We start from the raw sequence: 23,766 nt of genomic DNA on the forward strand, positions 1-23,766 counted from the left end.
GTGGCTGCTCCCTTCGCATTAAAGGGCTTAGACAGATTCTGCATCCCATCATCTCACAGACTTCAAAGCAGATGCGTCTCTTGTGAGAGCTAGAAAATGTGCACAGCAATATAACACTTAAAGCCAGACTTTAATGTTTTCTCTATTGCAGATAGGCGGTCTATTGATAAAGAAAGCACCATAAAATTCCTTTTTTTAACTGACTCCCTTGATTTTCAGATTTTTTGAGGCTTTTTTTGCAATTTAGATGATAACACTCTACAATAAGCAACATGAGTGTAAGATGCTATATTATGTGATTTTTTCCCCTAGTAAGCAAAAACTGTTTTCAGTGTGATGGGTTCTAAGTTGGCCTGTTGTGGTGTATGAGGTTATACCCACAGCCATGAAATATTTGTAGCCAGGGTTTGCAGAAAATCTATTTATGTCCCTATGTGGTTTAATATTCTTCCATAGCTTCCATCACCCTTTGGTAGTATCCAGACTCCTGATCACAGCCTATGAAGTCCATTTGTTCAAGCCCCTTCCAGCTCTCCAACTTCCCTTCCCTTTACTTTACCTAGTGGGCCCCATTTGGGAACTCCTAGTCCTTAAACACAGTGTAATTGCCACTGCTTCCGTACCCTTGGAGCGCTCTTTGTTCTCTGGAACATTCTTGTCCTGCTTACTTTTCACGTGGAAAATTCCTTCATGCCTATCAAGATAGTGGAAATGTCACCCTATGTGTGAAATCGTCCACATCCCACCCTCTCCACTCATGCACTTATGTGCCTGTCACCCCCAATAGAATGCAGCTTCCATAGGTATCAGGACATAAACCTTATTCATCTCGATGCCTATTATTCCCCTAACATGGTATGTGACTAGACAGACATGCTCAATAAATATCAAATGGGACAGAAATAGGCTGATTGATAAGAACTCTGAGCTAAGACAATTCCTGTAGCAAAGAGCCGGGCTGAGAGAGGTACCGTTTACCTTCAAAGAAGGGTCCAGTGGCAAAAATAAATTTGAAGCAATCTGAAGATTAGCATCTATAGTTTTGCTGTCCATGGGCAGCCATGGACACTGGTAGTAGAGGAGGGCACGCACACAGGGGCAAGTTGAGAGAATCAGGTTGGGAGCCAGACTTGAACAATATCAAAATCCAGGTTATAAAAAGTTCAGTGGAGTGTTAAAAGTTAACCTGCATGCACATGATATAATCCAGCAAGCAGGTCAGCTGATCTGAGTAGATGACAAATATGTAGTCTACAGGCTTTGCAGGAATGCATCTGGAAAGCACCCTCCCTATAACGTCCTTTTCTTAAAATAATGAAATAGTACCAGTCCCTGTAGCAACACTCAATGACTGCCTTATGTTTTCTACATTTGTGGGTAAAAGTGACTATTGTGAATTTTCCTTGTGGGTTGGTAAATGTGTTTAAGAAAATAATAGGCTCCTCCCATTTTCATGAAGAACGTTATGCTCTGCTCTCCAATTCTGTTTGGAGAGCATGATGTCAGAAATTTTTAAAAGAAAGAGAATGCAAAGGGAAGGGGAAGGAGTTGGAGTTCAGGCAGAGTGAAAGAGAGGTCTGTCAAAAGTTGCCCAGCAACAGACAGAACTGCCTCATTTGAGCCGAGGTAATAGCTGTATCTTTGTCCCTGTCCCAGGCTCTCCTTGAAGGGTGCAGCCACAGACACCCCACGAGGCCATCCAAAGTACAGTGCTCTTGGCAATGCCTATCAGAAACATGTTGCCTTCCTATTACATAGCAAATCACGGGAGAAGCATGGAATATTTGATTCATTAGATTTTTTTCCTCATGTGATTATGACTTTAGTGAGGAAGATCACAGATGAATAAGTCAGTCTAAAACATGTTTACTCAAAGTAGATATAGGTGCTAACATATAGAAATACTCATAGATAAGTCTAAGTGGGTTAGTAGATACACATAGCTTTCTGTGCTCCATTAGGAGCAATAGGCACACCTAGCCCCCAGAATTTGGTTTCTAGTAACACTCTTCAGTGAAAGTAACCAGGGCTCCTTGGAAAAGTGGATGATTCTAGGTTTGAGCCAGAAATATACAACATGGGCCTAGAGCATCTTGTAATGCCAGAAAGTAGGGAAATAAAGACACAATGGGGATGTATGTGAAGGGGACATAGGAGCCAATTGAAAGTGCTTCCTATGGCCAAACCTACCACAATTTGTGCTATAAAATAAAGTTTACTAGATTCCAACATGAAGTATGAGATAAATATCCTAAGTACATACTTGAATAAATAAATAGAGTAGACAAATTTCTCATGAGAAGACTTCCCAATAATTTATGTATTGTAACTACTTCTTAAGCACAGGTTTCATAGTGAGTTCCTTCTAAATACTATACAATGGAAGGGAAGAGTAATGTTACAGTTTAAAAAAAAAGTTGCAAAACACTTCTTCAGCCGGGTGATCACGTTTAACATCAATTGTGATGTCATGTTGGTAGCTTATGTAATGAGAATGGCACTTTACATCTGTGCTTTTCTACTCAACAACCCATCATCCCAGTCCAATCATGAGAGAACATCAGACAAATCTTAAGTTAGGGTTATTTTACAAAATACTCAACCAGTACTCCTCAAAATTCTCTAAGTCATCAAAAATGAGGAACGTCTGAGAAGTTGTCACAGCCCAGAGGAACCTAAGGAGTTATGACAACATCCTGGAAGGGATCCTGGAACTGAAAAAAAGACCTTACATAAAACTGAGGGTATAAATATAGTACATACTTTAGTTCCAGCAAACAAACAAATAAACTTAAAAAGTTCCTTAAGAATGGCAAAGTCTTTTGTAATCTTCTCAAATCTTTACTAATGTACAATATGAATTTGAAGAATGAATCTACCTTAGTATTTAAGAAATAGTGATATGGTGACTCGAATTTGTTATTTTCTTCAATTTCCAATCTCACTTTTGAAATTTCCTTGTATCCACCCCCCCCTTTTTTTCTAAAACTTTCAGTCTTTTCAAGCTGGATGCATTAGACTCTGAAAACATGTACAGAGGAACATAAAAATCCTTAAAATAAGGAGAAAGAACTTATTTCATGATCATGTAAACTGATGAAAATATGAATGTTTGATAAGTGACATTTTTAACATCCCTCCTAGCAAAAGAAAAAAATCCAAACAGCAATAATAAGAAAGCATTATTTTTCAATTGGTGTATTAGTTAGGGAAAGCCGAATGCTTAATAAACACTCACCTACACCTCGTTTTAGTATATTCCAATGCAGGCATGTTCAACACAAACATTTCTATTTGGATGATTGTTTATTGAGGTGGCTTAGAGATGTAGCCACTTTCTATTTCATGGCTCAGCCATCCCCTAGTGCCTTGGCATCCTTTCTTTCTGGCATCTCAGAGACAAAGGAAGTAGGTGTAGGGAAAGGTCCATGATGGAGATTTTTTTGTAGCTAACTCTGTAGAGAATCCCCTACTCCCACTTATATATAAACTAAAAGTTCCTTGTATAATAGAAGGAGACTAATTTTTAATGAGGCATTATCCTTTCTTGGAATAGGATCCCTTTTATCTGCCCACTAATTCTGTAACTCACCAACAATTGACTAAGAGCTAGGACTAGCAGTAGTTTAATAAATATTGTTGCAAAGCCATCTTAATAGGTTTTTATTGTTTTGAAATAAATAAGCCTTTTGGGGGTAATTGTAGGAGATAGATTTTTGTGAATCATTCACTATCATCATTTTGTTTTTACAAGAAAAGCTTTTGGTTGTTGTAGAGCTAATAATGGTATATTAGCTACTGTATGCAAAGAGGCCATCCTGAACCTTGTGGGTGTACTTGACATTTTTCTGATGGTGAGACATTTGTGCTTATCTATATCCTGTGTAGTTGTGACTGTTGCATTTCCTGGGAGGCTTACCAGCATTATCCATACTCAAGCATATACAGCTACAAAAGCAAGTAGGCCTTGAAGAGTTTTAACCAGTGACTTAGGAAAGAAAACAATGAGCCAGATTAATCAGGATTCTATGCTTCCAGGATCTTTTAGGAGTCTCTCCCTTCCCAATTCATCCATTCCTTCCATTCCAAGTAAATGCTGATGATAATATCATTCTGAAATACCATAAGCCTGAAATTTGCATGAATCTGGACATAAACAATCTTATAATTGTTACAGACTTAACAAGTTCTGTTTTTTATATGTGATTTTTAGATTCAGTATGGGGATAGGGAAAATTACTAAAATTATTAGGATGTAGACCTTTAATCTTAAGTAACTTATTTCCACTATTATAAACAAGTATACAAAAAACTTAGGTGCATGTATACAGTCTACAAATAAATATTATGTTTATGCAAGTTGAAATTTTTATAAATTGACAACAGAAGAAAAGCAAAATCAGTTTAGGCTTAAAAATATACGAGAGGGCTGAAAGATTAATCTCACCATGTTTTTACATTGTTTCCAATTTTGCAATAAATGTTATTAGAGCTTTGACAGAAACTGGACCAATCCATTTTCTCAAGCACATTCTTAATAGTAGCTCCATAATTTGACTTTGATCAGTTGTGAAAGAATTCTTGAGCCATATGGAAAAGATCTCCCTCCCCGACATCTCCCTCTCTCTCCTTCCTCACTTGCTCCCTTCCTGTTTTCCTTAGTTTCCTTCTACAACTTTTCAGGGAACTCCCAAAATATGTTTTAATTTTTTTTTCCATAGAAAATGTGAGGGAAGCTCTAGTCAAGTCTGGTTTAAAAAAAGAAAAGATTATTCCCTGATTTCTGGGGGAGGATAGACAGTTTTAAACAGAAACAAGAAGGAGATTGGGGATTCAGATGGATATGAAAATAGCTATATTCATTAAGTAGAGCTATGCAAACAGCTGTAAATTTGGATAATAAGCAGGGGAAGATATTTGAATTTCATTAGGCTTTTTTCTTCTACAGTTAGCAAATATCTCACCTTCTAAAATTACTTCAATTGTGATTCACCACAATAAGCATGTAATTAAAATCGAAGAATGTTTACCAGGTGAGGAAAGTTGATGAAAGAAGCCAGGAGAAGGGTTTGGAAAATGCGAAAAGAAGAGCAACTTAGGGAACACATTGCATTTTGGAAGATATTTTAGGAAAGGTAATGTGAGGGAGGATTTCAATCAAGCAGTTGCTGCTGGTTCGAGACTAGCGTAGAGAAGCTAAGTCGCCAGAATGTTTTTGGTGGTGAGCATTCATTAATTAATTCAATCACTATTGCTTGAAAATTTATTGTGCTTTGCCTTCTGCACTAGGTCCTGGGAGAATAATTGCTGGGAACACGATTTTTGTACTCATAGAGCGTATACTCTAAAAGGAGAGAGAGAGGAGCTCCTGGGTGGCGCAGTCCTTAACCGTCTGCCTCCAGCTCAGGGCGTGATCCTGGCCTTCTGGGATCGAGCCCCACATCAGGCCTTCTCTGCTGGGAGCCTGCTTCTTCCTCTCCCCACCCCCCCCGCTTGTGTTCCCTCTCTCGCTGGCTGTCTCTCTCTGTCAAATAAATAAATAAAATCTTTAAAAATAAATAAATAAAAAAATAAAAGGAGAGAGAGAGAAATAAAACAATTAACTATAATTATGATGGGAAGTATGGAGTACTGTGGAGCATTAATGTGTAGGTATATGTGTGGGGTGGGGGAAGGGATTTTTGACCCAAGCTGGGCATGGGGTCAGCTATATGGCCCTTGTTCTTGCTTTAGGAGCCAAGTATGCATGCAATTATAGTGGAGCATGATTATTCTTATGGCAAAATGTGCCATCTGCACTGAGTATGTAAGAGTTTCAAGTTCATTCTAGATGGATGTGTTGAGGATGTCTTATGGCAAATGTGCCATTTGCACTAAGAGTATGTAAGAGTTTTAAGTTTATTTTAGATGGATGTTTCCTACCAAAGGAAAAGTAGAAACCAAGTCTGTGCCGGCAATGGATGAAAGATTACTCCAAGGCAAGGGGGTCAACACTCAGAGACTAAGACCCTTTGGTCTTCTTTGCTCCCCACTTTTATTGGTCCCTCAGGATAATCACAAATCCTTATCACTGTTTCTCAAGCACATGATGTGTGACAAGGGGTGTTACTGAAACTGGGAGGATCTGTTTGCAGGAAAGATACGATATGTTAATCTGCTTGTTCTATGAATTCTGCTAAACATAGCCTAAGGAACGATGGATACAGCTCTTAGATCACAGGGCAGCTGTTTGATCTAAGAAAGCTTAGGGAAGGCAACTCCCTGTGGCATTCCTAGGGCAGAGTGGTCACGCAGGCCTCAGCATTCCAAAGGCCTATGCCCTTCTCTGAAACCTTCCCTGCCCTCAGTGGACTCCATGTTACATTTTAGTGAGACAGGTATTATGGCTGATTTCATGCTCTGTGTTAACCCCAACAAGTCTGGAAGTAGAAACCAAGTCTGGAAGGGTTAACAAGTCTGCAAATTGACATATTTGAGGAGCCAATCTACAGTTCTTTTGAATAGAATATCAAAAGTTAGGAAATAACTTTAAGTAAATTAAGAATTGCTACAGTTTAACCTTGGTGGAGTGGTATTATAAAATGAGATACACAGAAAGGGAGAGGCTAATTAACAAAGGACCCTTTGGATCATATAATAGAGGTTCAATTAACATTTGTTTAATGAATGAGTAATGAATTGTGATATGATCTTTGCTATAATTGGGAAGTGGAAGATTGTACCTTTTAAAATGAGCTCCTGTGAATGAGATACCTACACTTCTTAAAAAAAATATGTATTTTTCAAACTGAGGGGGTAGGTCCATATTAGTGGGCTGAGAAATCAGTGTACTGAGGCCTGATGAGTGGTTAAAAAATATAATAAAATTGAAAAAAGCATCTGAAAAAGTAGGTACTATGAAGGTAGGCATTTCAATTGTATAGATTATTTGCTCCTAACAACAGAGCATCAAACTATATCAAGCAAAAACTTATAGAACTACATGGAGAAATAGATGAATCCATTATCATAGTTGCAGACTTGAACACCTCTCTCTCAGAAATGGGCAGATACAGCAGACAGAAAATAAGTAAGGACATACTTAAATTCAACAATACCATCAATAAACCAGATATAATTGATGTCTATGGACTATTTCATCCAACAACAGCAAAATACATATTCTTTTCAGGCTTACATGGAATATTTGCCAAGATAAACTGCATTCTGGGCCACTAAAGACACATTAAGAAATTCAAAACAATAGAAATCATACAGTTTTTGCTCCTAGACCATAATGGAATTTTAAAAAATCAAAAACAGAAAAATGACTGAAAAATCCCAAAATATGTGTAGATTAAATAGTACACTTTTAAATGATATGTGAGTCGAAGAAGAAATAAAATATTTTGAATGAAATGAAAATGGAAATACAACTTACCAAAAATTTTGGGTTGCAATGAAGGCAGTGTTTAGAGGGAAATTTATATCATTAAATCTATATATTAGAAAAGAAGAAAGATATAAAATCAATTATCTAGGTTTCCACCTTAGGAAACTACAAAAAGAAGAGCAAATCGAAGTAAATCCAAAGTAAACAATAGAAGGAATAGTAAGAATTAGAACAGGAATCAATGAAATTGAAAACAGAAAGTAGACAAAATCAATGAAACCAAAAGGTGGTTCTTTGAAAGATCAATGAAATCGATAAGCCTCAAGCTAGGCTAACTAAGAAAAACAAAGAGAAGACATAAGTTAATAAAATTAGAAATGAAAAAGGAGACATTGCTACAAATCTTACAGAAATTAAAACAATAGTAAAGGAATATTATGAACAACTCTATGTCCACAAATTTGATAACCTAGATTAAATAGACCAATTTCTTGACACAAACTGCCAAAATTCTCACAAAAGGAAATATGATCAGAATAGTCTTATATATTAAAGAAATTGAATCAATAATTAATAACCTTTTTGAATTAATAATAAATAACATTCTAAAATGGAAAGCACAGGTCCATATGGAGTAACTGGTGAATTCCATTATACATTTGAGGAAGGAATGATACCAATTTTCTATAATCTCTTTCAGAGGATAGAAGCAGAGGAAATACTACCTAACCAAGTCTGAGGTCAGCATTACCCTGATACCAAAATTAGACAAAGACTGTTACAAGAAAACTACAGATCATTCTCTAATGAACATGAAGAAGCAAAAATTCTCAAAAAACTATGAGCAAATTGAGCCCAAAAAAGTATAAAAAGAATTATACACCATGGCCAAGTGGGATTTCTCCCAGATATGCAAAGCCGGTTCAACATTCAAAAGTCAAATAATGTAATCCATCACATCAAAAGACTAAAAATGAAAAATCACATGATCAAAATGATAGATACAGAAAAAGCATTAGACAAAATCCAACACCTGTGTATAATAAAACTCTCAGTAAACTAGGAATAGAGGAGAACGTCCTCAATTTGATCAAGAATAGCTATAAAAAGTCCACATTGGTATCATACTTATCAGTGAGAATATGGAAGCTTTCCCGCTAAAATCAAGTACACGGCAAGAGGTACCCTGTCACCACTCCTTTTCAACATCATATTAGAAGACCTTGTTAATGCAATAAGGCAAGAAAAGGAAATAAAATGTATATAGATTAGAAAGGAAGATATAAAACTTTGTTCACAGATAACATGATCATCTATGTGGAAAATCTGAAGGAATTGACCAAAAAACCCCTCCTGGACTAAAAAAAGATTATAACAAAATTGCAGGATATAATGTTAATTTATACAAAGTCATTTGCTTTCCTATATACTAACAATGAACAAATGGAATCTGAAATTAATTACACAATATCATTTACATTTGTACCAAAAGAGGAAAAATACCTAAATATAAACCTAATGATATATGTATAAGATATATATGAGGAAACTATAAAACTCTAATGAACAAAATCAAAGAACTAAATAAATGGAACGAATTTTCTATTTTCATGGATAGGAAGACTAGATATTGTCAAAATGTTCATTCTTCCCAACTTGATCTACAGATTCAGGGCAGTCCCAATCAAAATCCCAGCCAATTGTTTTATGTATATCAATTAACTCATTCTAAACTTTGTACGGAGAGTCAAAAGACTTGTAGGAGCCATTACGATATTAAAGGAGCAGAGCGAAGTTGGAAGACTGAAGCTACCCAACTTCAAGACTTATTATAAAGCTATAATAATTAAGACAGTGTTGGTATTGGTGAAACACTAGCCAGATAGATCAATGAAATAGAATAGGCAGCCCCGAAGCAGACTTTTATAAATACAGTCAATGATTTTTTGCAAGTGAGCATAAGCAGTACAATGGAACAAAGATAGTCTCTTCAAAAAATGGTGCTAGAATTGGACATCCGCATGAGAAAATTTTTAAAAAATGAATCTACACAAAAAGTTTATACTGTTCAAAAAAACTCAATATGAATTATAGACCTAAAACACAAAACTATAAAACTCCTGGAAGATAACATAGAAGTATACCTAGATGATCTTGGGTATGGTGATGAGTTTTTAGACATGATTGTGCCAAAAGCACAATCCATGAAAGAAAGAAATAAGCTGAGCTGCATTAAATTTTAAAATTTATCTGCAAAAGACAATATTAAGAGAATTAGAAGAGAAGCCACAGACTGGAAGAAAATTTTTACAGAACACGGATCTGATAAATGATTGTTATCCAAAATTCACAAAGAACCCTTAAAACTCAACCATAAGGAAACAAACAATCCAAATAAAAATAGGCCAAAGACCTTAATAGGCATTCATCAAAGAAACTGTACAGATGGTGGATAAATTTATGAAAAGATGTTCCACATCATATGTCAACAGGGGGATGCAAATTGAAACAACAGTGACATACCAGTACAAGCCTATTAGAATGGCCCAAATCTGAAAGACTGAAAACACCAAATGCTGATGAGGAGGATGTGGAGCAGTGGGGACTCTCATTCATAGCTGGTGGGAATGCAAAATGGTACAGTCACTTTGGAAGATAGTCTGGCATTTTCTTACAAAACTAAACATATCCTCACCGTATGATTCAGCCATTGCGCTCCTTGATATTTATTCAAAGGAGTTGAAAACATATCTACACAAAAACCTGCACAAGGGTGTTTATGACTGCTTTATTTGTAATTGCAGAAACTTGGAAGTAACCAAGGTGTCCTTCAGTAGATGCATGGATAAGCAAACTGTGATACATCCAGGCAATAGAATATTATTCAGTGTTAAAAGGAGGTGAATAGAGTATGAAAAGGTATGGAGGAAACTTAAATGCATATTGCCAAGTGAAAGAAAGCCATCTGAAAAGACTACAATGTGATTCCAACTATTTGACATTCTGGAAAAGGCAAAACTGGAGAAAAAAAAATACCAGTGATAGCAGGGGAGGGGTGGAAGGGAGGGATGGAAGGGAGAGGAAGATTTGAATAGGTGAAGCATAGAGCATTTTTAGGGCAGTGAAAATATTCCAAATGATAGTATAATGAAGGTTATATGTCAGTATAATTTGTCCAAACTCACAGAATGTACAACACCAAGAGTAAATCCTAAGGTAAACTTTGTTATTTGGGTTATTATGATGTGTCTGTGTAGTTTCATCCTTGGTAAATAAATGTACCATTCTGGTGAGTGATGTTGATAATGGGGGAGCCTATGCATAGGTGGGGACAAGGGGTATGTAGGAAATCTCTGTACCTCCCTCTCTATTTTGTTGTTAACCTAAAGCTGCTCTAAAAAATAAAGTCTTGACAAAAAAGTTAAAATATACCTAAATTAAAGTTAAAGAAATATTACACATTTCCTTAAAACTCTAAGGTTATCAATGTTTACCCAATATTATTATACAACTAATGCAAAATGAATACAGTCTTCTACTTTTCTTTTTCTCTTTAAAGTATCTGTGAGATAGAAATGTTCCCAGCATAAGGATTGTGCCTTATTTTTTGTATAGTGGGGGAAATGCTGTCATCTTCCAAGAAATGGAGATGTTTTAATTTGCATCATTTTCTAATTTATAAGCATATATAAATGTAGAATAAATAGAAATGAGTTTTCCAAGTTCATAAATACATGCATACACTGAATTATTGATTTAACTGATACATTAATTTAAAAGTCTCCTGTATATCAGTCACTGTTCCTAGTTCTGGGAGTGTGAAGATGGAGACTCAGCCTATTTGAGAGAGGGACAAATAAATACATAATTAAAGACTGAGTAGTTGTGCCATGTACTCACAACTTCTGCCTAGAGTGGGGTGTGAAACAAAAAACACAGAAGACAGAAAACAACATGCTTCTGTTGAGACAGGAAAGAGCAGTGGGTATTTGTCTGCTGGGCAAGAGAGAGGTGCACAGAGGCTACAGTTCTGCATAACCCTTTCTGTGTAGGTGGGTATATGTGTCCTAGGAATATCAAGTTTATTGTGCATATATGTGTATATTTGGAGTTCTGTGAAGGTAGGAAAGGTGTGGGAAATGAGTGTGCATCTGGAAAGCACAATGGAGGGGTCATGAAGATGAGTGTGGACAGCTAAGCAGGGCTAGATGCTAAACAGCCCTGCGTGGTAGGAGGTGATGGCAAATGGCTGAAGGACAGGTAGGAGGACAACAATGGATTGCTGTTTAGATCATTTGCTCTGGAGACTCTTAACTCTAGGAAACAAACTGAGGGTTGCTGGAGGGGAGGTGGGTGGGAGGATGGGGGAACTGGGTGATGGGCATTAAGAAGGACACTGGATATAATGAGCACTGGGTATTGTATGCAACTGATGAATCACTAAATTCTACCTCTGAAACTAATAATACACTGTATGTTAATTAATTGAATTTAAATAAAAATGTCAAGAAATAAAGAACATTTGCTCTGGGGTGCGTGGGGTTGGTTAAACGGAGACAGGTAAGATGGGGGCAGGGAGATAGAGACAATTACCCTAAGGAATTTTCCAGAACACATACAGAGATACTATATAATAAAAATCTTACATGTTTAATAAATTTTTGCTTAGGTCCTGAACATGGTTCTGAGTTTAGTAAAGATGTGTAGTTTAGATGCAGATTTTCCAAGGTCTCCCATCCCTTGTTCTTACCTTCTGTGTATTTGCTCCTCTTCAGAACTGCTTCTGTGCTAGATGTTTTGGGGGCTGTAGCTCGGGGAATGTATTTTGGCCTTCTCATCTTTTGAGATCACCACTCAAACATGAAGGAAAGAGTTACAAACTTGCTTCTAAAGATATAGTTGGTTTTGCCATCAAAGAAAGAATGTGTTGTTTCAAAAAAACAGGTTTCTTCCAACTCTAAAAAGCCTGTGGTTCTTAATTATTTTAGCAGTGGCTTCCCATTCACCTTCAGTCACAAAAACAAAGTTAGCATGTGAATCCAAGGAGTGAAGCAGCTCCAGAGTCGTCTGAAATATGCCAGGAGGGTTTGACACGCACAGTAATAAGGCTACACACATCCATGCTCTCAGAGCTACTTTAAGGGAAGTTTGTGGGATGATTATCGTTCTGTGAAAACCCAGTACACTACTGCCTGCCGCCTCCTCCTAGAAACACATTTCCCGTGGGTGTCCGACAAATCTGGTTGAACAGATAAAGTGCAGTTTTGCTATTACGAGCCTGGTTACATTCTAACGGCAATTACATCACAGGTTAAATTCTATCTTCATAAACATATGGTCAACCCCCTGTTGTATCACGGCACTTCTCTATTAAATCTTATTTTCCATTGTTGGTATTAAAATGGAGTTACACTGTAGTGTACTTAGACAGTTAATCTTTTTTTTTTAACTTTTTATTTTTTTTTTAATTTATTTTATTCGGCAGAGATAGAGACAGCCAGCGAGAGAGGGAACACAAGCAGGGGGAGTGGGAGAGGAAGAAGCAGGCTCATAGCGGAAGAGCCTGATGTGGGGCTCGATTCCATAATGCCGGGATCACTCCCTAAGCCGAAGGCAGATGCTTAAACGCTGTGCTACCCAGGCGCCCCATTAGACAGTTAATCTTGTGTGCTTCAAATGATTTACAAATTTTTCACATAAGTAACTCCTGGTCCAGGCATATTCAATCCATGCTTTATGTTTGGAGTCTATTGTTAGTTTATTTAGTATTTAACTACACACTGTGAAAGTGTTAACATTTCTTGTTCAAGGTTTTTGATACTTGATGTCTTAAAAACATGCTGTTCCATACAGACATTATACTTAATGATGGGAAACATATTGTTCCTCGAATAGCCTTGACACTGTGCCAAATCATAAAGATGTTATAATATGTAAAGACGAATTCTTTGCTCAATAGAATGACTGTGTATTCCCATAGTATAGATTTATTAAAAATAGAATGTTCATGATTTTAAGTCATTCTTGAGAAGTCCTCATGCAACTTAATTGAGATTTTGATCTAGGTTTTTCCTATTTCAAAAACACATTTAAAAAAATAATTTAAGATTGATGATATTGCTTAAAGTTGGTGAAGTTGTCAACTGTAGAACAAATGCATTTTTTCTTTATAAAAATTTTTTTGGAAATCTCCGTACTTATGCTTTTAAAGAATTAATATTTCTCTTAAGAGGGTCCAGATTGAATTATTTTTTGTTCCATAGAAGCAGTTCAGGTTATTCCTGCTGATTTCTCATTTTAGCCATGCACATCACTTAATTTGCTGTTAAGTTGTTTTCCCTGATGGAATTTTTCTTCTGTAGCTTTTAGATAAAGTCTGACTTACTCTTTTCCACTATCACCACCTTCTTTATTAATTTTATTTTCTTCAACTTCACAATATAATTCTTATCTTTTTAGGTTGTTTTCCTGAGTTTTTGCTCTCTTATAGGCAGCAGCTTCATCCTCTTTCCCCCTCGTTATGGCTCTTCAGGCATTTTTTCAGAAACCTAACAGCTCTGCCTCTGGAGTAGTCATGTGCATGCTGAAAGAGGTCATAAAAATTGACATACGCTGATCGCTATAATGCTGGAAACGCCACATTTGTTTCCCTTTGCACAAAGGACAGAGTCCCCATTTTTGCCCTTGTGCTGTGAGCCCTCCTGAGATCTGCCCTTTCCAGTTCTCAGATTCCATCCTCCCCTACACTCTTCTGTGTCCCAGCTACACTGGCCTTTGTGCAGTTTCCCAAATATTATGAGAATAAAAACATAATGAGAATTGTTAGAATTGTTGAGATATATTACTGGGAGTTGAATTTCAGAGGCAAAACATATGAGAATTAAAATGGTTAATTCAAGAAGCACAGCTTACCCTCAAAACAACTGTTTATGCTAGAGAGTGAAGAGTATTTGTTCTCAAAATGGTACTGGTGCTCTTTCGGATGTTTTGATCTGGAGCACAATTTGGTGATCTTTTTAAACATTAGCAGAACCTAGCTTTGAGTCGATTAATTTAAAAAAAAAAAATCCTGAACACTTAACCCTTTGGCAGTATAGCTCCCAGAACTGCCTTCTGGTGCCTGTGCTGGTGATGAGTAAGACAAGGAAGTGGTTATGGGAATAGATGGGCGGAATGGAGAGAAACAAAAGTCAGAGACCTCGCAGATGGTTTAGAAATGAGGACTTTGAGGTCATCAAGAATAATACCAGAGGTTACGGTAGAAAAGAATGGTGCCGGATGCTGAAGGTATCAATGACCTAGGTGGATGGAATCCCAGTATCTTGATAGATCAGGGAGGAGGAGAGGCTACTGAAGGGAAGCTCACTGGGTATCTGTTTGTATGGCTGTATTCCTCATGTTTTAATTTTCTGTATTTTATGATTTTTTAACATCTTGGTGCCCTGCAAGTCCTGGAGAGACTGTTCCTCTCAGGGCTAGTTAATTCCTAAGGATAAACTGTTTGCCTGGGAGCATGCCTTTCATGTGTATACCAGCCACTTCAAAGCTCATATCTGCATCCTTCTCCTTTAACTCACACACCAAGCCCCTGTATCTCCTGCCCTAAATTACCCCAGGACCAAGTACCAGACAACTAGACACCAGCCTGTAGTTCAGAGCCCGCTGAAATTATCCATTCCTAAACTTACTCAAATTTACCTATCCTGCCTCACCTATGTCTTACCTTGGAAACCACAGTAAAGGCTCTGGGCCACACTGTCCTCTCCTTCCCTTTCTGTCTCCTGACTAACCCTGCTGCTTCCCCGTGTGGCCCTACAGTGTGAAGAGACGTGCCTCTTCCTCTTGGGAACTGTGAGTAATAAAGCTTCTTTCAATAGCATTAACCTCTTTATGTCATGCTTCAGTCACCTCTATGAATTAAATCCCAGGCACATTTACAACAATGAGGGATACTATATATGTCTAGCCACAAAGAATCGGGCAGGAAAATTCAATAAAATGGCCTACCGTGCAGCTATTTATGCACAGAAACAGTAACATTGAAAACTGGTTTACTATATAAAAGAAAAAACAAACAAAACAGGTTGCTTAAAACAGTGCACATGCTGAACCCAATTTTAAAGAAAAACTTTCAACGTACGTAGTATGAGACATAGAAACAAAGAGTCTGTCATGAAATACACACCAGGGTGGTAAGAGTGGAATTTTAGATCATTTTTCTTTCTATCTGTATTTTCTAATTTTTTCCCGATTGTGATGAATCATTTTGTGTAATTCAAAGTCTAGTTTAAAAGTGGTGTCGCTTACCCAACTTTTGCCCCTTTTGGGCGTTAGAGCCTTGGTTAAAAAGGTGACACAGGTGCCCCTGGTTCTAGGTACATACATATTAAACAGTGCTATGTGAGTGGGCCTTCAACTTTTTTCTAGAACCTAATATTTTTTTAAAAAGATTTATTTATTTATTTGAGAGAGAGAGAGAGAGAGAGCGTGCACGCGCATATGCGAGAGTGGGAGGGGAGGGAAAGAGAGAGAGAGAGGCAGAATGTCAAGCAGACTCCATGCTGAACACAGAGCCCAACACAGGGCTTGATTCCATGGCACTGAGACCATGACCTGAGCTGAAACCAAGAGTTGGATGTTTAACTGATGAACCACCCAGGCACCCCACCAAATTATCTATCATCTATCTATCTATCTATCTATCTATCTATCTATCTATCTATCATCTATATCTATCTATCTATCTATCTATCTATCTATCTATCTATCTATCTATCTATCGTTGGGGGGGTAGCTGAGTTTGTCTACTAAACTGAGAATTATGTACATTTTACTTTACACATCAATGGATAACAAAGTATGAATAATCTATAGTATATTTGGATAACAATTTCTACTTCTTCACTGAAAACTGGTTAAAACTCTTCACTGTGCAGGCTGTTTGTTTTTCTGGTCATGTTCTTTTCATCTAGGTTGTAGGATTCTCTTTTGTCCCATGGCAGGTTTTGTTTTGGGTTTTTTCTGCTGTATTTTATCAGGGCCCTGAGTTTCTCTGATGTATTTTCTCAGCATTCTCTATAAGCATATTCATTTTGGAGGTTTGCCTTTCTTCCCATATGCTGTGCTCATAATGCTATTTGCCTTATGTGTTAACTCCTAATTTTGCTTTTATCTTTCTGTTCCACCAAATAGCTTTTTTTATCTGGGTGTGTAGTCCTGTGTGTATTCTGTCTGCCAGCTACATACTTGTTAGGGTCAGTGTCCTATACACCCATGAGAAGAATATTTTATGCTGTTTGTGTGGGTGGGGTCATTCATACTTGGGGTTCAAGCTGAAATGACTTTCCCACTGATCGGTGTCTCAGAACCACTGTGTGTCTCCCAGACGGTGGTATGTTAGCAATATTTGCTATTATTACCAGGGGTTGTTACATAGCAAATCAGTTTCATATAAGCAGTGCAACCACTATAGATAATAGAGGAGTTGGTGGCACTTTTTTATTGAATATTTAGGAGAGCTTTAGGTGGTTTTGTTTTATAAATATGCAAGAAATCCTAACTCTCAAAGAGCATGAGAGGATTTAATAAACTGGAATACTGTTTGTGACATATGAAGTTTAGAGTACCTTAATGTCTCCCTCTTACTTCCTTATCTACTCTTTGAAGTGGGGGGAAAAAAACAGTTGGCTCAAACAGGGAAAGTTGAAGTGCTATTTGGTTATTTTCTAAAGATCTGAGCCACTCCTTCATCCTCCTGGTTTTCCTGAAGCAGTATGTAGTCTGGTTTTCCAAATAGTTGTTAGTTTTGCAGTCTCTTGATTGAAATAATTTCTGGTGAATTACGATTTACAGGAACTGTGGTATATACCACTGAGGATAGATTTGTTTTATATCCCTTGAATTGTTTTTTATGAATGCAATTTACGTGTTTTAAAGCCCATATAATTTTCATGTTTCAGCTGACTGTATAGTTAAGGTTATATATTTCTTGATTGTGAAACAATTACTGTGGTTTCAGATCCACGTTTTTCTTTCAGGTTTAGATCTCTATACCATAGTGAGGCTAATTTAGCTCCTTAAAATAAAATATTCCTTAAAATAAAATATGTTAAGGTCTTTTTATTAAAGCAGGAATTAGGGGCACCTGGGTGGCTCAGTCAGTTTAGCGGCTGCCTTCAGCTCATGTCATGATCTCAGGGTCCTGGGATCGAGCCCCGCATTGGGCTCCTTGCTCAGTGGGGAGTCTGCTTCTCCCTCTCCCTCTGCCTGCCGCTCCCCCTGCTTGTGCTCTCTCCCTCCCAATCTCTCTCTTTTACTCCCTCTGTCAAATAAATAAATAAATAAAATCTTAAAAAAAACCCCAGGAATTAGAATAATTATCATTATTTATTAAAAAAACCTGCTTAATATAAAAGGAACTCCAAAGAAATTATAATCACTCTGTAGAATTGAAAGTAGAAAGCACTTAAAAATTCATGAGTATAAAATAAAATATGCTTCAATAAAAATTGTGAGTAGAGCCAATTTGTATTTTAGAGCAGAACCTGGAGTGTTGGATGTGGATTTAAGCAATTTTCCAAAACAGAAAATTCTAATTAAAAAAAAATCCAAAGTAATGATAAATATATTTCCTCTAATTAATCAGTAAATGTCTAATGAGTATCGATAGTGTGTTCAGTACTATGCTTTTGGTTTGCTGTTCGCCTATGGAGATAAATCCTTCGAACTTGTGGTGGTAGGTGCGATGCAAAATCCAATTCATGTGGCCCAAGGTATGGCACACAGTTAAGGGTTATCATAGTGAATATGAGTAGTATTTCTCAACAGGATCACTATTGTCATTTTGGGTGGCAGTATCCTTTGTTGTGTCAAACTTTAGCATTGCACAACATTAAACCCTGGCCCTGTAGAACTTCACAATGATCAGGACATCCAAAACGGCCCCTGGAAAATATTTCTGAGTGATACAGCCCCTAGTTGAGATCTGCTGGTATAGAACAGAGGCTGGCAAACATTTTTCTGTGAAGAGCCAGATACTAAATATTTTCAGTTTGGGGGGCTATGTGGTCTCTGTTACAACTACTCAACTCTGCTGTTATACAGGAAAGCAACCACAGACAATCAAAAAAAAGAGTGTCTGCGTTCCAATAAAGCTTTATTTACAAAAGTAGTTCACGGGCAGATTTAGCCTGCCGGTTATAGTTTGCCAACCCCTTCATATGTAGGGCAAGTTGACGGATTTCAATACAAGGAATGCTATTTGAAATTTATCAGTAGTATTTTATCCATCAGAAGGATTTTGGCTGTAAATAATATGAAATTATATCTACTATTTCTAAAGACTGGACGGTTTCAGTCTTGGTTAATTGAATGTATTATTGTCATAAAAGACGAAAGTACCTTCTTTCTTTCTACTTGTTATCCTCAGCTGTTATTATCTCCCCTCATTGTCACAAATGAATGTGATAGTGTCACGTGTAGTTATAATAGTGTATGGGGGGTGGGGGTGGATAACATGTCTGACTATTCTCCAGGAAAATTTCCCAGAAGTCCCTGGCTGACTTGGAATTCCGCATAATTGCTATGGCATAATTATAATTCTCTTTCCTGGGCTGGAGAAAGATCCAGACCTAACACAAACCTGTGGATACGTGATATTTGAATGAATTAAGATTGTATTTAAGAGAAAGAGCAGTAGGCTTTGAGGGGGTTAGTGGAGGAAGATATCTGTGAGATGCAGTATTTTACATAATTATTATCTTCTATTTTAAATATAATTCTGTCTTCAGTGTTACTTGAGAGGCCATTTGTTTTCTTCTGTTTCCCATCTAGTCAAAGGAGCATTTTGTGCCTGACTGTCTTTGGTCAGAGGAGAGAGAGGAGTGTTGACCAAAGTCCATTGATGACAGGTAACTTCTCTTCAGTATTGAAGAGCCAGTATAAAACCATGCTCTCCTGTTGTGAGATCAGTAATACCAGTATGTGAAAGATGGTATTTAAATTTAGTTAACAAAGCTTACTTGGCAGTCCTTAAGGGACTTCTTACTTAAATAAGCCCCCCCAATAATCATGTATAGTTAGTATATCATCTCATTTGTATTATAAGAACTGAAAATAATTTGTTGAAAAACATTCTCATGGAAATGTTATAATTATTTATTTTAGTGCTAAAGGAAATACAGAAGACCATCTGGTCTTTCAGGCCTGTAAAGGTGCTGCCCTATAATTTCAGTTGAAGCAGGTGATTTGCCAAGAGAATCATTTGGGTGGCTGGAAAGTAAAGATATAACTGGAAACTGTTTTTTCTCACTTCGTGTGCTGTGTTCCCTGCATTACATCATGGCATTCCTGCAGCAAAGTGCCAGCTTAAAAGACCTTATGCTTGTCAGCAAGAATGGCTCTAATTCAAGTTCTAATTTTTTTCCTGGAGCTCTTCCTGAATTTTGAGCTCTTTAAGCTGTCAGTATAGGGGTTGAACAAATACCCTTAGATGTACTTATGTTTACTTTAGTGACTTTTGAAAAATGACACTGTAGTATCTCCTGGGTAAATTTGTTCAAGAGACCTTGTGTTGTATCTCCTCATCACATCAGCTGGGAAGTGGTTGCCTTTTGTATGGAATTTACTTATGTGTATATTCAAAAAAATATTAAATTCGCAATCCTTGCCTCGAGGATCTCAACATTTTACTGTGAAAGAGACAAATGAGTGAACAATTAGAGTGTGATTTGTAGCACAGTAGAGGGAAGCAAATGTGCTCTGAGAGCAAGTGTGGCTCTGAGCAGGTCAAGAAATGAAGCCTGAGTTTAGTCTCAAAGGATAACAGGGAAGGAGAGTTTTGTAGATGGAGTGGCATGAGCAAAGGCTTAGAGGTGTCAGAGAATATGGAATGTTTGGAGAATAGCAGCAGTTCACCAAATCTAGAGGTCAGAAAGACTGAAGATGGATGCTGAGTAATAAGTCTATACTGGAGGACAATAAGTATAATTGGAACTTTATCCTTAAGCAGTAGGAGTCATCAGAGGCTTTTCAACCCACAGTGACATGATATATTTATATTTTGGAAAAACCACTGAGACTGCAGAATAGAGGAGGGTTTAGAGGGGGCTAAGACTAAGAGCAATTTGACAATCAAGAGGCTGTTTCAATGACCTAAAGAAGAAAAGATGAGAGCTTTGATTAGGGCAGTGGTGATGGAGGAAAAAAGAAGTGATGTTTGTGAAATATGGAAGATAGAATTATTTTAGACTTGAGATTGTTAATATAAGAGGTAAGAAAAAGGAAAGGAATCAAAAATGACTTCTCCGTTTCTGACAGGGCTTGATAGATAGTGGTTCTTTTCATTGACATGTGACTATAGGAGTTGGACCAATTTGGGGTGGGGGAGGATGAGTTCACTTTGAAGTGTTTGGAAACCTAGTGAATGATTGCACGTAGGAGGCTAGAACTCAGGCAGGAATCCTGAGCTAGAGAAATAGAGTTGGGAGTTTTCAGCATCATGTAAGCCCCTGACATGAATGAGGCCACGCAGAGACTGTGTGTAGAAAAGGGAGACACTAAAAACAAGATGCCAAGAGGGTAGAGAAAGACCAGGGGAGAGTGGTGTTCTTGAAGCCAAGGAAAGAGAACAATAATTATACTATTAAATACTGCTGAGAGGTCCAATAAGGTAAGAAATAAAAAGGGATCACTGGATCTTTTGAGGTGATATATTTATTTTTATTTAGATAAGATATATCTAATCATTATGTAAGTTGAAATATATATGTATATATACACACATATGGTGAAAACATATATATATGTATAAATATATAAAACATATACATATACACAAAATGTATAATTTAAGAATTGCCCTAAATCCCATCGCCCAGCATAACTACTGCTAAAATTTTGATGTATATCTTTCCAGACTTTTTCTATATGCAAATATATTCTCTATATCCAGATATGTCTATATATAACAAAGTGAGTTCCTACTATAAAAATATGAAGCACTGCATGAATTTCCTTATCATTTTTGTCCAGAAACCATGATAGTCTTCTCCACATCTTTCTAATTTTAGTATATAAGCTGGAGAAGCACATGGTGTCCATTGAATTAAGCAACTAGAAGATCATTTGTAACTTTGCAAGGCTAATTTCAGTGGAATGGTGAGGGCAGTAGCCAGATTGTTGTGGGATGGGGAATGGGTAGGTAGTGAGAGAACGGAAAAAGCATCCTAGACCACCCTTTCCAGAAGCCAGGCTGTAAGGGGACAGGAAGTACAGAATGCCAAGAGAGGATTAGGATGGAGAGGGGTGTTTTGTTTGTTTGATTTCTGGTTTGAGGGGTTTTGTTTTTGTTTTTTGCTTGGATAAGACCTTTCACCGACTTGAAGGAACCAGAAAAGGGGGATAAATTGAGGATACAAAGGAGACATCGTGATTCATGGAAGCCTTAGGAGGCAGGAAAAGATGAGGTATAGGTAGGAAGGTGGAAACAAGCCCCATCTTGCAATAAGGCAATTGGGAAGGAGGTGAGAGTGGAAAAAGATGTTGAATAGCTTGCAGATGGTTACCTGAGGTGATTCCGGTCACCTTAGAATGAAATGGCTTATACACACATATATTCAATTATTTGCTGAAGACTTTTGGAACATGCATGGAACAAAGAACTGCCATATTGGATTAGATCCATCATCAGTTCACTCGTATCCTGAGAGTGGTGCCAAGAGATGCATGTTAGAAAGGTCTAGTTTTCTCTGACAAACTGAAAGGTCAGGAACATCTCCCAGATGTTTTAGTTACCTTACATGATCTATTTGGGCTTTATTATCCATATATTTCTGTGAAGGTACTTGAAGATATATTTTCTTAACTTGTCTGCCCTCTGAGACTTAACTACCTGCAAAGTGAAGTATTTAACCTAGGGCAGTTGCATTGCATGTTGGGAAAAATACACAGCTTTGGAACAAATCTTGGTTAAATTCTATTAACATTGGGAAAATGACTGAACATCTTGTGCTTTAGTGCCCTTATCTGTAAAATGGGGATGTGATCATATTGACCTCAGAGAAATGAGAAGATAGTGTGAAGTGGTGTATGTGGAGTGTCTGAAGAACAGCTGCTCAGCATGGGTGCTCAGCATGTCCTGGTGACCGCACCCATTGCTCTCTTGAGCACATCTTGTCTCTCCCAGTGATCAAAGGCTCCTTGCCTCTCCCAGTGATCAAGGGCTCCCATTCAGTCCAGCACACCAGGATTTGATGATAAGAACATAAAACTATAAATAATGATAATAAACTTGGGCCAGTGGCCAGGAGTTGTCAATGAAGTCTTTGATGTGTTGAAATTGTAAACCATTTAAATGGGAAGAATTACTACCTTGAAATGTGCAGACTTAACAGAAACCCATATGCATTTCCTAAATGCCATTGTACGTTTTATCTTTGTTTTTACAAAAGCATATCACCTGAGGTATTTTTTGGCTCATAAGCATAGTTATGCTTCTCACCAGAAGGAAGCCTGGTTTATTGTATTTGTTTTTCACGTATGATTTTCTTTATCAACAAGTGTAACAGGGTGATTTATCAGGGGGCATATATGCTGAGTACCCCCGGTGCTCAGATATTAACCTTGCTATAGAAGAATTCTAAGCAAGTATGATTGCTGTATGTGTTATGACTTCTCAAGACTGACAATTCAGTAGAAAGGGGCAAGGGTAATAATGCAGAGGAATAATTTCCCATTTACTATAGTTCCCACTGGATGCACAGCACTATCTGTTTACATTAGACCTGGTGAATAAGCCCCTTCCGCTTGGGAGACTGAGAGAGGCGGGGGTCGAAGGCTTTGATAATTTCTGAGTTTTTGCAATTTACATCCTTATTAACTCGCCAGCACATGTGCAGATTTAACTTTGACTTTTACAATAACGTACAGTAACTCACTAGAGCTTACTTAAAAAATACAAGTCCTTAAACGCTAATTAAGTATTCTTATAATCACTTAACAATTTAAAATGGCTCTTACCTAAATATCTGCATTTATTTTTTTATATCATACCTTCATATTATGAGTACTTTGTTTTCTTGATCTGTCCTCAAGTTGCGGGAATGCTTTTGCACAAGCTGGCTCATTTTTGTTTTGAGCACTTTTCTGGCAGCAAATCAAAAGGGGATCGATTCTTTCCCCATTTTTATGCTGCACAAACTATTCAATATTGCTCCATCAGTATGTACAAAATTTGGAGGTGCTGTTGGTTCCTTCTCTATCATCTGATCTAAGTGCCCTGTTGAAATGGGAAGACAATGGTCTTCGAGATGCTCATCCTAAGCTGAGCTCATCTCTGAGTACTCCTTTCTTGAGGGATGGTTTCTGTTTTTACATCTGATGAGGCAGAGCAGTTC

The 23,766-nt window shown here is 37.3% G+C and overlaps 1 protein-coding gene and 1 non-coding gene across 2 annotated transcripts in view; one reads left to right on the forward strand and one right to left on the reverse strand.

Moving 5' to 3' along the window:
* The window catches only part of LOC105241995 (catenin alpha-2), a 355,800-nt gene that overhangs the window by 106,694 nt on the left and 225,340 nt on the right, over positions 1 to 23,766 (forward strand). The gene's annotated exons all lie outside the window — the stretch shown is intronic.
* LOC117802107 lies at positions 21,359 to 21,461 on the reverse strand. Its single transcript, XR_004625163.1, has one exon. It is a non-coding gene; the product is annotated as a U6 spliceosomal RNA (small nuclear RNA).

Source organism: Ailuropoda melanoleuca, chromosome 4 (genome assembly GCF_002007445.2).
Source record: "Ailuropoda melanoleuca isolate Jingjing chromosome 4, ASM200744v2, whole genome shotgun sequence".
NCBI classification, from domain to species: Eukaryota; Metazoa; Chordata; class Mammalia; order Carnivora; family Ursidae; genus Ailuropoda; species Ailuropoda melanoleuca.